This window comes from Schistocerca serialis, chromosome 5 (genome assembly GCF_023864345.2).
Source record: "Schistocerca serialis cubense isolate TAMUIC-IGC-003099 chromosome 5, iqSchSeri2.2, whole genome shotgun sequence".
In the NCBI taxonomy this organism is placed as follows: Eukaryota; Metazoa; Arthropoda; class Insecta; order Orthoptera; family Acrididae; genus Schistocerca; species Schistocerca serialis.
The window spans coordinates 471,489,481-471,504,609 of NC_064642.1; the positions used below are offsets into that span (position 1 = coordinate 471,489,481).

Consider the following 15,129-nt stretch of genomic DNA (forward strand, 5'->3'; position numbering starts at 1 on the left):
ACAAAGATTTAAAGTCACTTTGGTCCAGAAAGATGACCAGTGTTCAGCAATACCCGTTTTCAGAACATGCCTGCCAGCAACCATAAAAAGTTCAATTAATAATAAAGTTTAGTTTCAGGAGAGTCAAAGGATTTACTGATGGCCAGCTCTTTCTACACCATTGATGAATTTCTAAGCAGGATCGATTGATACATATATGTTATTAATAATATCACATAATGCAAATATTGCATACAATCTGAATTCTGTACAAATTTTGTGCAGTAATGTGATCATTGTAAATAAATGCTGTTAAATATTATTTATTTATTATTTATTTACCTTTTTTTACCTCATCTGTGAAGTCAATTTCATTTGAAGTCTGTGGAAGATTCATTAGCGTATCTGTTCTTATTATGTAAATATTATTTGTGTACTCTTGTTTTCTACTATGTTGCACATCCCCAGGGATATCCTCACCATGGATCATTTCGAATGAAAAATACATCTAATCTAATCTCCAAAAAATAGAAACTCCAAGTAGGAATATCAACAGTGTAGGAAAAAATAGAGTGCTTATTACCATAAAGAAGACATGTCAAGTTGCAGACAGGCACGATTAAAACACACTCATGTAGCTTTCAGCCGCAGCCTTTTTTAAAAACACACACACACACACACACACACACACACACACACATACACACATACATACATGCGCGCGCCCTTTCCAGATTGCTGCTTCCATCCCACATGATGATGTGTTCCAGCCGAGATGCTGGAGTTGGTGGGCGCACACTGTGTGTGTGTGTGTGTGTGTGTGTGTGTGTGTGTGTGTTTACTTATGAAGGCTGTGGCCAAAAGCTACAAGTGAGAGTACCTCTTAATCGTACATGTCTGCAAATTGACGCGTCTTCTTTATGGTAAGTAGCAATCTGTTTTTTCCTACATTGCTAATCTAATCTTCTCATCACAAATGTTGGTGCTGTTGCCATAAATTCAACACAATGTCATAAAGCAAAGTCAGAACTCCTCCACTTCAGGCACATAAGGGCACAAAAAGAAACATTTCAGTATCCGGAAGGCTCTCCGTTACTGCCACATATCTTTGAGGCATATTCCTGATGGATCTGCAAATATTTTCTAGTGCGATTTTTTTCCCATTCCTTAATAAGGACCTCTGCAAGCTGTTACAGAGTCTGAAATGCTGCAAGATGGGCCCAAAGTTGTCTTTCCAGCATATCACATATAAACTGAATAGGACTGAGGTCAAGACTCAGAGGAGGCCTATCTAATAATTGAATGTCTGAGTATCTGGAAGTCCAGTTGACCATTAGTTGTGATGCCACCACACACCATTACTGTGCCACATCCAGATCTGTCCATTTCCCGGACTGCTGCTTCATTATAACATTTACCACAATGACATTATACATGTGAACGTCCATTGCACTGTGTTAGATGGAAATGGGACTCATCTATAAACAATACATCCCACCACTGATACAACTCCCAGGGTCTTTGTTCCTCAGCAAATAAGTCAGTCTCTCATGTTCCAAGCAGTTACTCGAGGGCCATGATGAGTTCTTCTTGGTCTTAAACCTTCCTCTCATAGTCTGTTGCGTGTTGTTTGGTCATTGACACTGAACAAGTCGTTGCTCTTATACCATTTTGTGTGCTGGTAGAGAGAATAATTAACCACATATCAGTCATCTCTGGCCAATTTTTTGTTTTCTCCTTTGCCCTGGCTCCCTTGTGTATAAGAAAAATAATGAGACTGCAGGAGATCTGGCAGTGCTGTGTTGTTCTGCTTTTGTAGACCAGTGTGTTCATCGCAGATGCTCAGTCAGAGTTTCAGCTCCATACAGCCATCAAATGATTTTTGAGTGTCATCAGTGAAGTTGTGTTTTTATTGTGTGTTACAAAAATGGAAGAGTGGAATTTAGAGCAACATTATGCAATCAAGTTAATGTGTTAAACTTGGGAAATCTGTGATTGTGACCTTTGAAAAGTTGAAACAGGCCAGTGGGGGAACATTCCTTCTCAAGAGGACAAGTTTTTTTGCTTGGACAAATCATTTTTGGAAGGCCAAGAACACAATGAACATGAACCTTCAGCTTCAAAAACAGATGAGTGTCAAATGTGTGCATACTCTTGAGATCAGACCGACGTTTAACAATAAGGATGATTTGCGGCTCGTTTTTTTAAATGCTCAGGAAAAGGATGAATCGAGCAAGACCGGACATTGCTGACAAGTTGGATGCTCCATCATGACAACACCCCACATCACTCGGCCACTTCCATCACAGAATTTTTTATCTCAAAACAGCATTCCTGTTGTTACACAGCCTCCCCCCCCCCCTCCCCCCCCCAATCCCCCAATTCCCTTGATCTGAGCCCTTGTGGTTTTTTTCTTTTGCCAAAATTGAGATGTGTTTTAGAAGGACATAATTTAGGATTCTGGAGAATGTGAATGACATGTTAGAGCGCCTGTCGGTCGAAGCCTTTCAGTGCTACTCTCAAGCCTGGATCAATGACTCCGCTAGTGTATAATTGCCTAAGGGGACTACTTTGAAGGTAACCATATTGTTGTTTCAAAAAAATAGAAACTTTCGCGGATAAAAAATGAGTCTCATTATTTTTCTTACTCATCTCCTATGTACTAGTTTCACAAAATGATTTCAAAGCAGTTCCAACAATAGGTGAAACCACTTCAAGACCTATAGACACTGCACGAATAGTTCATCCTTCCTGCAGTAATGACATTACTTGAACACTTTCTGCCTCACTAGATTGCAGTGTGAGACACTGCACATCCACTTCACTCTTAGATATAACATGATACAGTTGAATACTGCTACTAAGTCACTGCTTTCAAATGTATTCTAGAGGTTTGTTTGCATTAATAAAACATGTCAGAAGACTAAGAGCAATAGTATGTATCTTAATCATGGCCTGTGTTTATGGTACACTCGATCAAATTATTGTCCCTCTAATTGTTTTGAGCAGTGTATTTCGACCATTGGAAATTGTGACAGACAGCTAGCTATGTAACAGAAGAAAAAGTAAACCTGCATGCAGTAGGATGCACTGTGTCTCCAAACAAACAGGTTGCAGCAGCTTGTGTACAGTAGGCTGGCCAGAAGAATGCCTGTGACAGGTGAGGGAATTGATAAAGCAGCCATTTCCCTCATTTCCTTCTGCCTCGCAGCTGTTTATGGTTTGTGTTATTGGCCATTTGAAAAATTATGCCTTGCCAGTAGACTAGATTGTCAGGATTGTCACTGTTTATGATCTCCCATTTTCTTTATTTACAACATCAGTGCCAAGGGGAATTTCCCTCTTTGGCAAGATTAAAGTGAAACATGTATACACAAGGGGCATTCAGTAACTAATGCAACACATTTTTTTTTTCTGAAAGCAGGCTGGTTTTATTCAGGATTACAATACACCATGTTATTTTGCTCTCTGTTGACTACAAAACCCTATTTTTCAGCATAATCTCCATTCATGGTGACTGCCTTAGGCCACCTTTCCGGGAGGCCCTGTATGCCTGTGTGGTACTGCTCTACTGGTCAATGTCAGAGCCAAAGTCTTGCTGCATTGATAACCTCCCCATCATCTACATATTGTTCCTTGTGGAGTGTATCCTTCATTGTGCCAAACAGACGGAAGTTGGAAGGTGCGAAACTGGGCTGTATGGTGGATGAGGAAGAATAGTCCAGTGAAATTTTGTGAGCTGCTCTCAGATGCACAGAATTGTGTGAGGTCTTGTATTGACATCAAGAAAGAGAATTTCATTTGCACTGTTGCTGCGGCAAACTTGCTGAAATCATTTCTTCAGTTTTGTGAGTGTAGTGCAATACACTTCAGAATTGGTCGTTGCACTATCAGGCAGAACATCAAACAGAATAACCCCTTCATGCAACTTTGACCTTTCCCTTCAGACGAAAAGTAGTGTGGCACCACTCCATGGATCATCATTTTGTTTCCAGTTCAAAGTAATGAACCCATGTTTCATCACCTGTAACAATGTTTGGCAAAAAAAATTTCTTCATCAGCCTCTTAACACACAAGTTATTTTGCACAGATGGTCCTTTGTTGCTCATTATGGTCTTCTGCTAGGTGGTGAAGAACTCAGTGGGCACACACCTTTAAATACCCTAACTGGTGGACGAGTGTGTCAGCATTGCCAACAGAGATGTCCATTTGGGTAGTGAGGTGTTTCATTGTGATTTGTTGATCACATCAAATGAGAGTGTCTGTACGTTCCAGCATTGCAGGAGTCACTGCCGTGTGTGGCCAGCTGGCACAAGGGAGATCAGTGAGGTTTGTGTGACTTTACTGCAGTGATCAGATTACTCGCCAAATGATTCACCGTACTTTTCTTCACTGCCAGATCTATGTAGACATTCTGCAGGCATCTATGAATATCTGTGTGCTCTAGTTTTTTTTGCCAAAAGAAGCCCAATGACAGCTCTGTGCTTTGGAATGCACCTTTGTTACAAATGCCAATTTGAAGGCCACACATAGTGACACCACATATCTGAACTTAATGAAATTATAGAGGATGAAGCAGGAGTATTCCATAATGCCCCACAACATATTCCACATTTTTTCAACCAAAGTTGGCCAAGGAAAAAAATTTTGCATTACTTATCGAACACCCCTTGTACAGTCCCCTTCGCAAGCAAGACACGAGTGAGGATGTCCAACAATTGGCAATGTTTCATCTTAATAAAATGTATATTTACACATAATTTGAACCTAGGCAGAGTTACAGTTATAGTCGTGAACATTTTTTTTAGAATGATGCATACTGCTGTGCTCTAGATCACTCAAAGAGTGCACACTGAACTCACTTCAGCAATCCTGTTTCGCACTTTCTTCTTATCAGAGTACTGTTGCAAGCTTAGCTGTGCACATACTGTCACTTTATGCAAAGGAAGATTATCAGCAAGGGTCACCTTCGGCCAAGAACATCAGCTGATGACAACTATTTACAAATTATGGAATATAACAGAACTGCACCTGCCATTTTGGCAGCAACTAGTAGGGATGTGTCAACCCAAGCAGTATACAACCCTTTTCAAGTGATCTGTTTGACTTCTGGGCATCCATCACAAACAAAAGTACGACCCCCACCTCACCACGATGATGCATGAAGGTGAGTTACGGAACACAAGTAATAGAGCCTGGATTAATAGCATCATATTCTCTTCAATGAAGAGTGCAGGGTGTGTCTGATGCTTGTTGATTGTCATAGAATAGTGTAAAGATGGCCAAATACTAATGCACATCCCAAGTCTGCCAATTCCTCATCTCTCTCAAGTGTGATTTGAGGGCTTTGCAGTATTGAGACAAGATCCTACAGTCTATTGTGCAACATTACTGTATACTTCTTGGCAGGGGTTCATCCTTCAAGGCAATAATGCATTAACACACCACACCCACCTTGTAAAATACTTCCTCCAGGAGGTAGGTGTCAAATGAATGGAATGACCTGCATTGTCAGTTGACAGGAACGTGATCAGGCATGCTTTGGACAGTTGAAACTGTCACACACTGGGTGGTCTCAGGAGAACGACATTCAAAGAATAGCATAGACTTGAGCAGCAATGTCTCCACTACCTTGTGGACAGCATACCAAAGAAGATGCAAGAATGTTACAACTCACAGGATAGAACCACATTATATTGAATTTTACCAAGCAGTTGATTTCACAGGTGTTGATTTTTGAACAGGCTGGCTTAATTTTGTTTCTATTGCACAGTATTTATTTATGTATTTCCCACAGATTTTTTTCATACCCTGCACACATTGTATCTGTGCTTTTTCAAATTAACAGGTAGGCAGGCAATGCAAAAGTTTCTGTTGAACTATTTAGATATACAATATATTGTTGGAACAGTTCTATAACTTATGACATCCTTTCCACACTTACAGTTGTGCCATCTTCCTTCTATTACTTTTTTTCTGTGTTACATGTCTCATGTTAATTCTAGGTTTTAAGTCTCTGTGTTCTCACAGTTTCTCTTTGTTCAGTACCTTATCTTGTCTCTAGTAGTTATTACTAAAAACTTCAAGTACTGAATTTCAGTCAAGTACCAGAAGCTCCCACAGATATAATTTATTGCATATGCAGTTGAATTGATTCACTGTGGTCAGGACCTTTACACACTACCTCTACCTTTCAGTTTTATCACCGAGCTTAGTAAAATATTAACTTCACGGACACACCAGGACATCACTTTCGAAACAGCAGAAATCTGAAAACTTGATGTTGATACACTGAATAATGGAACAGTTGCAAACTGCCTTCTTCAGTAACTTGAAGATGATGCACTGGCAGTAGGTCAGAGTTGTAAGGACAATGATCGAGATTACCTATGTGAATCACTACAACAGTTCGTGTTGAGTAGAACAATTCATATGACTCCTAGAAATCTCTCTCTTCATCCTATCAAGAAACTATTTCACTGATAGGTTATTCAGAACTATTTTCCAGCACGTTGTCATAACATGACTGCTTTAACTTGACATGATTTCTTATAGACAGCCATCAGTGTGTTGTTGTGGGAATGCAGCAAAAGTATTTGGACATTACTGTGTACACTATTGAAAAGCATTACATTGTAATCTGTCAGTGTTGATTGTTTTGAGTAGTTAAGGCAACAAGTGACTGAATAGTTGAGGAACTGACCCATCGATAAGCACTGAGAATGTTGCTAGCTTTCAGAGGAATTCTTCAAAGCTGTAGAGTACAAAGGCATGTGCACCTGTTGTATCCTGCCTACTCATCAAATATGGGGTGTCTAGGAAACATGCTTTCTCATATCGCTAGACAACAATTCGAGCAAATCATATTAAAGAGTTTTATTCTGAAATGAGTCAATGACAATACTTAACTTTAGGAAATACATAGATGTAACGCAAGCAAAGGGCAACATGCAACATAATCAGTGTCCTTCAGTATAACAATTTCAATACAAGCAAAGTAATACGGTGGATGCTTCTATCCAGGTTGCCGGTCTTGACACTTCTGCAGAACTGGGCCGCAACCAGTCGACGCAGCGTCTATGTCCTCTTCGCCAGACTGGATCACAGGGTCTCAAGTTCAATTCCCGGCCAGGTTGGGGGCTTTTTTTCTGGCCGGGAACCAGGTTTTTATGTTGTCCTCGTCATTTCATCATCATTTGTGACAGTGACTAGATTGGATTGTGAAAAGGAAATGGACTGTGTAAAAATTGGGACTTCGTACGGGTGCTTATGACCGTGCAGTTGAGTGCCCCACAAACCAAACATCATAATCATCATCTTCTCCTAGATGTCACTTTTGTTGCGTTGTCTTCATGGAGAGGGGTCGGTCAGCTTGCAGTTGGCTGATGTCTTTTTCACAGGCCTCTCTGCTCTATCGTTTCAGACTGCCATTCCAGCACTTGACTTTACGCTGTAACACACAGTGATGTGGCGGAATGGATTGGGAGGTGGAGATAGAGTGGAGGAAGAGGGAGACTGCAGAGAGGATGGTGTGTGTGAAGGGTGAGTGAAGTTAGGATCCTGGGGCAGGGGCTAGCAGAGATTGAAGCTAGGAAGATTGTTTGAGATGGAAGGATGTGTCACAAGGACAATACCTATATCTGCAATTCAGAGAAAATGGTACAATTTATTCTTTCTCCCTAATTGTAAAGTGGTTTTGTTAACAAGCATTTTAGTCAGTTTGGGAACTGTGTGCATCTGAAAGATGATTGATATTTGTAGGTGTGTTTGTGAAATATCTTCATATACATGTGGGTCTTAATGCTTCACTGATTTAATAACTTATTCAGTTTTCTGTACCTGTTTGGTACAAAAGTGTCTATAAACACCAGATAGTAAAAGTTCTGTGCACTTGCCTGTGCCCAATAAAGTTTTGATTTACCTTCCCAACTACTGATAACATTTGTAGTGGATAACTAACTGTTTCATTCTCCTTCAGTAAATATTTAATACTGTACATGAGAAGATATAATCTTATTGAGCAGTCATGATCACTGTAATTATTTAAATTGATTACCATCTAGATAACCACAGCTGCTTATGTTAATGACTTGTTCTGATCTCTATCACGAACTGATGAAGTGTAAGCATTCAGATCCATACCATGTTGTGCAATGTAATATGTTAATAACCCAACTTCTGGTTTGATGCTTGTTTCATCTCTGACAACATATCTAATTTTATTCCAAGACCCCTCTATCCTTCCTATGTAATGCGTGGCTTTTGCCTTTCTGTCTACATTCTTCAGTACTTTCTGTAGAGAAATTCTGTAACTGGGCTGTGATTGTTCATCATATTATAGTGCAGCTCCCATTTCCTCTTACATGATACTCTTAACACTATTATCAATTAAAATAATCAGTTTTTGAAAATTTAATGTAATTGGGTGCATAAAAAATGTACTCGCTAATAGCAGCAGGAGAACGCACACATAAGAGTATTTAAATGCAATCTTTTGGAGCCAGTGGCTCTTGAAGAGGAAGGAAGAGGGTTGAGGTTTAGGAAATGGGGAGAATGAAGAGAAGTTGCCCAGACCCCTGGGCTGGGGGAAGACATGCTTGATGGGATGAGAAGGAAAGACTCCAAATGGGCTGGTGTAGAGTAGGATTAAACCGAGTAATGGGAACTTCCAATGTTAGGCCTTTGAGTTAACTCCCAGAGACAAGTAGGTTTCCTTCTCATTTCCTACTTATGACCTGACAGCATATTACAAATTTTTCTCATGGCATGAGTCTGCTCATTATAGAGACCTTTTTTCCCTGAACTGAGAGCAGGGCTATCTGCAACAAACAAAATTTGCATGAAAAGCTGCTCTTTGTATGTGTGTGTAGAATAAAGGTTTTACTAGCCCCAGTAAAAGTATCATGCCTGTTAAGACTCTGAATGTTGAATATGCCCAGAACATAATTATTGAAGAGTATTTCTAAAACTGTTTCCCTACAAAACAGATAGTGCCCTAGCAAAACACTGGACCTGATCAGTATTTAATGACTTTATATTAGTCTCCTGTTGGCTTACTTAATTTGTTTAGGTAAATACATGAAGAATTCATGAGACTACCAGAGATTTGCCTTGATTTTCATGAGACATGAACAAGTGCCAAGTTTCTTGCTTTCCTCTTGTCAATAGTAATATTGTTAGCGTTGTGCAGGATTTTAGTGTAGATTTCTTGATTTGACTTATGCCAGTAGAGATTTGTTTTGGTACATGCTTAACTACTAAATGAAAGAACTCATTTACAGACAATAAACCTGAAAAAAACTACAAATTTGCATAAACAATTAATGTTGCATGGCACTGTTTTAATTCATTTCATTGTTAGCATTTTGCTGCTATTGACTCTAAGAAAAGCAATGGCAGCAGCTACATACTTACCGCATGTGCAAAGTAAAATGGCTGATAGATCTTGCATAATTAGATGTTGGTTCCATGTTCCACGACTCATCAGCATGGTATGAAGACAGTTTATTAGACCCATTGAACACAGTCCATTTGAAGGATGTCTGAAATATATTCATGCCAAAGATTAGAATTCTGTAACTTGTATACTGATGAACAATAGGTCATCGCAGCACTGTAGGTTATACAGTGTTTTCACTAATATACAGTGCTTTGAGAGTTTTGTGGGGCAAGAAACTATGAGATAAAAACAGAATTAGAATAAAAAATATATACCTGTTCAAGTGCAACTCTGAGAATACTGTGAAACAGCAGAGATAATAAGAATAATAAAAGCAATGAGATCTGCTAATGTATAATAGGTTTATAAAATTTCTCAAAATGTGACCAGAAGGTATTGTGTTGTATTGAACTTCCTCAGTTCACAGTAAATGTTTATTTGATAATTTTGTAAGCATAGGTTTCTGGGATTTGCAAACTTAAAAGGAACACCATATTCATAAAACTGTGCATTTTTATCAGTTTAAATTGTTTCTTTAGCATCTGAAAATGCAGCGTGTATATATGCAAAATACATTCTCTGCATTTTCAGATGGTGTTCCAGGTGGTGTGTGTATTTGACCTGAGAGCAACATGATAAGAGTGAATGTATTGTTAGTTACAAACAAAAGATTACCAGAACAGTATGGGTATGTAGATAGCTCCACATACACGAGACATTAGATGCTGCGAACAGGATAAAGATGATGTGCTGACTGTGTAACACTGGGGCAGTTAGTGCATGCAGCCAACGTTTGTACCGAACAAAACTTTAGAATTAAATAGGTTTTTGACTACTTTCATTTTTAATATGATGTAAGATACATATTATTTATATGTTGTAAGCATTTTATTAAACCAAGAATTAATGAGTCAACAAGATGATTGAATATTGTAACCACCAAATCCTCCAAAAATAGGTGTAAAATATACCTATTCAAAAAAAACTTCACTTGACGCCTTCCTGAGAGACGATCTCTACTCCTTCCAAATTAACAAAGTAAGTGTAGACCAGATGTGGTTCAAATTCAGAGAAATAGCATCCACAGGAATTGAGAGATTTATACCAAATAAATTAACAAACAACGGAGCTGATCCCCCTTGGTACACAAAATGAGTCAGAACACTGTTGCAGAAACAATGAAAAAAGAATGCCAAATTTAAATGAACGCAAAATCTTCAGTATTGGTGATCTTCTACAGAAGCCCAAAATTTAGCACAGACTTCAATGTTAGATGCTTATAGTAGTTTCCAAAATGAAAATTTGTCTCAACCTGACAAAGTCCAAAGAGACTCTGGTTGTGTGTAAAGTAAGCTAGTGCCAAGACCCAGTCAGTGCCTTCTATGCACAATAGCAATGGAAATACTATCGACGACATTGCTGCCAAAGTAGAATTACTAAACACAGTCTTTCAAAATTCACCGTTGAAGACAAAGTAAATTTTATAAAATTCGAATCAAAAACAGCTGCCAGCATGAGTAACTTAGAAGTAGATATCCTCGGAGTAGTGAATCAACTTAAATCACTTGATAAAATCAAGTCTTCTGGTCCAGAGTGTATACCAATTGATTTCCTTTCAGAGTATGCTGATAAAGTAGCTCCGTACTTAACTATCATCTGCAATCACTCGATCAATGAAATATCCATACCCAAACACTGGAAAGTTGCACAGGTCATACCAGTATTCAAGAAAGGTAACAGGAGTAATCAAATAAATTACAGGCCCTTATCAGCAATGTCGATATGCAACAGGCTTTTGGAACATATAATGTGTTCAAACATTATGAATTACCTTGAAGAGAATGGTCTATTGACACATAGCCAACAAGGTTTTAGAAAACATCGTTCTTATGGACCACAACTAGCCCTTTACACACACGAAGTGTTGAATGCCACTGACAAGGGATTTCAAATTGATTCTGTATTTCTAGATTTCCAGAAGGCTTTTGACACTGTACCACACTAGCGGCTTGTAGTGAAGTTGCATCCTTGTGAAATATCATCTCATTTATGTGACTGGATTCATGATTTCTTGTCAGAGGGGTCACAGTTCATGGTAACTGATGGAAAGTCATCAAGTAAAACAGAACTGATTTTTGGCATTCCCCAAGGTAGTGTTATATGCCCTCTGGTGTTCCTTATCTATATAAATGATTTAGGAGACAACCTGAGCAGCCGTCTTAGGTTGTTTGCAGATGATGCTGTTGTTCATCATCTAGTAAACCCATCAGAAGATCCAAACAAATTGCAAAATAACAAAAGATATCAGTTTGGTGCAAAAATTGGCAATTGACACTAAATAATGAAAAGTGTGAGGTCATCCACGAGTGCTAAAAGAAATCCATTAAACTTCTTTTGCACCATAAATCAGTGAAATCTAAAGGTCATAAATTCAATTAAATACCTAGAAATTACAATTACGGATAACTTAAATGGAAAGAACACACAGAAAATGTTGTGGGGAAGGCAAACCAAAGACTGCATTTTATTAGCAGAACACTTGGGCAATGTAACATATCCACTAAAGAGACTGCCTGCACTATACTTGTCAGTCCTCCTTTGGAGTACTGCTGTATTGTATGAGATAGGATTAATGGAGTGCATCAAGAAAGTTCAAAGAAGGGCAGCACATTTTGTATTGTCCCGAAATAGGTGACATCACTGACATGATACAGGATTTGAGGTGGATATCATTAAAACAAAATTGTTTTTCATTTCGGCAGAATCTTCTCGTGAAATTTCAACCACCAGCTTTCTGTTCTGAATGCAAAAATATTTTGTTGACACTGACCTACATAGGGAGAAATGATCATCATAATAAAATTAGGTAAATCAGACCTCACATGGAAAGATATAGGTTTTCATTTCCCTTGTGCACTGTTAGGGACTGGAATAATAGAGAATTATTGTGAAGGTGGATCAGTGAACCATCTGCCAGGCACTTAAGTGTGATTTACAAAGTATCCATGTAGATGTAGAGGTAGATGATTGGTGTGGCTTACTTTTAATCACCTTTTTTATAGTTGCTTTGTTCACAGTCGGCATACATCATAAGTCATGTTCCAGGTACATTACAGTCCTTCTTTTTTGTTTCTTGCTATCATAGTCAAAATTCTACTTAAACATATTTAAACCTTTACTCCAACATTTCTTTTCAAAGAGCTGTTTCTCTGTAGTTTGTGTGGTAGAATAAATAGTGAAGTAACTCTTAGTGCATCACAAATGCTACGTGTAATTTCTCAGAATAGAAAGCTGCACCACTCGCCTCCCCAGTGAAGCTAGTTTCACTCACACCCAGCATCGCCATTGAAAATCAACTATAATTACTGTTGTAATGACTTGATTGCAGGACTCCATATTTCTGAGCTGGCTGAAAATGGTAGACTTTGGTCTGCCATTGCTTTGTTGTAACCACTGCCACTAATAATGATGATATTTTGAAAATAATTTAGTTTTATGAGAGACACAGTCATATCCTTTTGATTTTTACTGCTCAGGAAATTTCATTTTACCATTCAGGGAGGAATTACCCACAGTTTGGGAACCTCTGCAGTAGGATGATCACAGTGTGTAATGGTCAATGTTGTGGTAGACCATTTATGTATGCTTGTATAGAAACAGGTTAAGACTGCAGACTAATTATCAGATGAGAAACAAATGCAGATGTGGTTCTTAAAAAAAAGAGATGGTTTATCAATATCTTTCCTGGGAAAGATGAGTATCATACCTTGTCATTGACAAAAAGTTTCAAAGCCAACAAGAATTGCTGTTGTCAGTGAATGTTGGCGAGTATCAAATACGTGGCCAAGTGAACATCGTGAAGAGAGCTGCATGCAGTGATTACCACATAAAATGCTGTTGTTCATAGTGGCATTTAAAGCTGTGCATATTATGCCTCTCTTTAAATGATGTAATGCTTTAAGAGCATCAGCTGCCCAATGAGTTGCTTAAACTGTAATTTATGAAGTGTGTAAATTAGGCCAGAGGTATTTCTGCGATGGTTTAGAGCTGTTTTGGCATAGTAACTTGGGCTCTCATGTTCAAATTATCAGGAACATGGAAGAGGATAATTATTTCTACATTCTTGGTGACCAAGTGTGGCCCTTTCTTCTTCATCTTCCTGATTGATATGCTGTGGAAAATCTCATCTTCCAAGTTTACAACAGTAATGTTCACAGAGCTCCAGGGGATAGACTAAAATACTGAAACACTAGAATCACAAGACATTACCATGCCTAATACAGGTGTACTAAAACCATTGGCTTTCAAAACAGCTTCCAGTCAGCTCAGAATGGATAAAGAAAAGTCCTGTATGGTATCCAAGGGAACCTTACACCATTCTTTCTGCAAAATAGTGCCAAGTTTAGGTAACAATGGTGGAGGTGAATAGTGATCATACACTTCTCTCTCCAAGGTAGACTGCAAAGGCTCAATAATGTCGATATCTGGTGACTGTTGTGGCTAGAGGAGATGTGACAATTCATGCTCAGCCTCATAAAACTAGTCCTGGGTGGTGTGAGCTATGTGGGCAGTGGTCCTGTCATCATGGGGCACAGCGTCACCATTTGGGAACAAACATTGTACTATGGGACGGACCTGATCAGCCAGCATTGTCACATAAACCTTGGCAGTAAAAAGAGCTTACAGAGTAACCATGGGGCCCATGGAATACCATGATATGGCTGCCCAAATATTCACCGAATACCCACCCTGTTTCACTCTTGCAATGTTAATGTGGGCTGAAGTTGGAAACAGTGTGAAACAAGACTTCTGTTGCTCCACAGTCTGGGTTTTATGCCTTCAACACTGTCTTCTCGATCTCTGGTGAGTGGTTTTGAAATTCCAGCTCATCTTGCAATTCCCTGTTTATGGTGCTCCCTTCATGTTGTTTTGATGCTGGCAAGGTACATGGGTGTGGCATTCAATTATATAATGACTTCTGCGACTGCCATTCTCTTATTGCTCATCACAATTCTCTTCAATGAGCCATTGTCACTTAGCACATGATGGTTTTTCCCCTTTCCCCGTATGTGGTATATTGTGCAATACAGTGCCTCTTGATAAACCAAACATTTCAGCTACCTTGCTTATAAAAGCATCCACCTTACAAGCAACAACAATTTGTTCACATTTGAATTCACTTAGCTCTGATATAATACACTCACAACTACATAAGATACTGTTCTTACCATGATAACACTTGCACTGTACTGAAGACATTGGACAGGTGCCATTCATGGTCAAATACAACATCACAACCTGCAGTCGTGGCTAACATCTGCATTTATGTTCAAGGGCGCATTTATTGCAGTGTTTAAATATTTTTGTGTTTTGCCCCTGTACATGCACGTGTTCATAGTTGATGAACACTTGGGCACCTATCACACATTGGCTGGTCTCCTAAATCACTCAATCTTAATCCCACAAAAAATGTTTGGGACTGTTTGGAACAATGAGTGAAACATAGCAATCAGTATTCCTAGTTTGACAGCTCCACAACATGCAGTATTAATAACTGGCCTTATCTAGGTGTAGCATATGTGAAGAATTTATGGTCCTGCTTCGCTGCTGAATTGAGGGCATTACTAAAGTTGTCTTCGGGGCGGAAGGGACGGGGGGGTTACTAATGTTTTGACTGGTATGCTTACAGATATACATGAATTTGCCAGTGT

At 38.9% G+C, this 15,129-nt stretch overlaps 1 protein-coding gene across 4 annotated transcripts in view; it reads left to right on the forward strand.

Annotated features, from left to right (window-relative positions):
- The window catches only part of LOC126480848 (glutamyl aminopeptidase-like), a 282,827-nt gene that overhangs the window by 145,644 nt on the left and 122,054 nt on the right, over positions 1-15,129 (forward strand). The window lies entirely within an intron of this gene.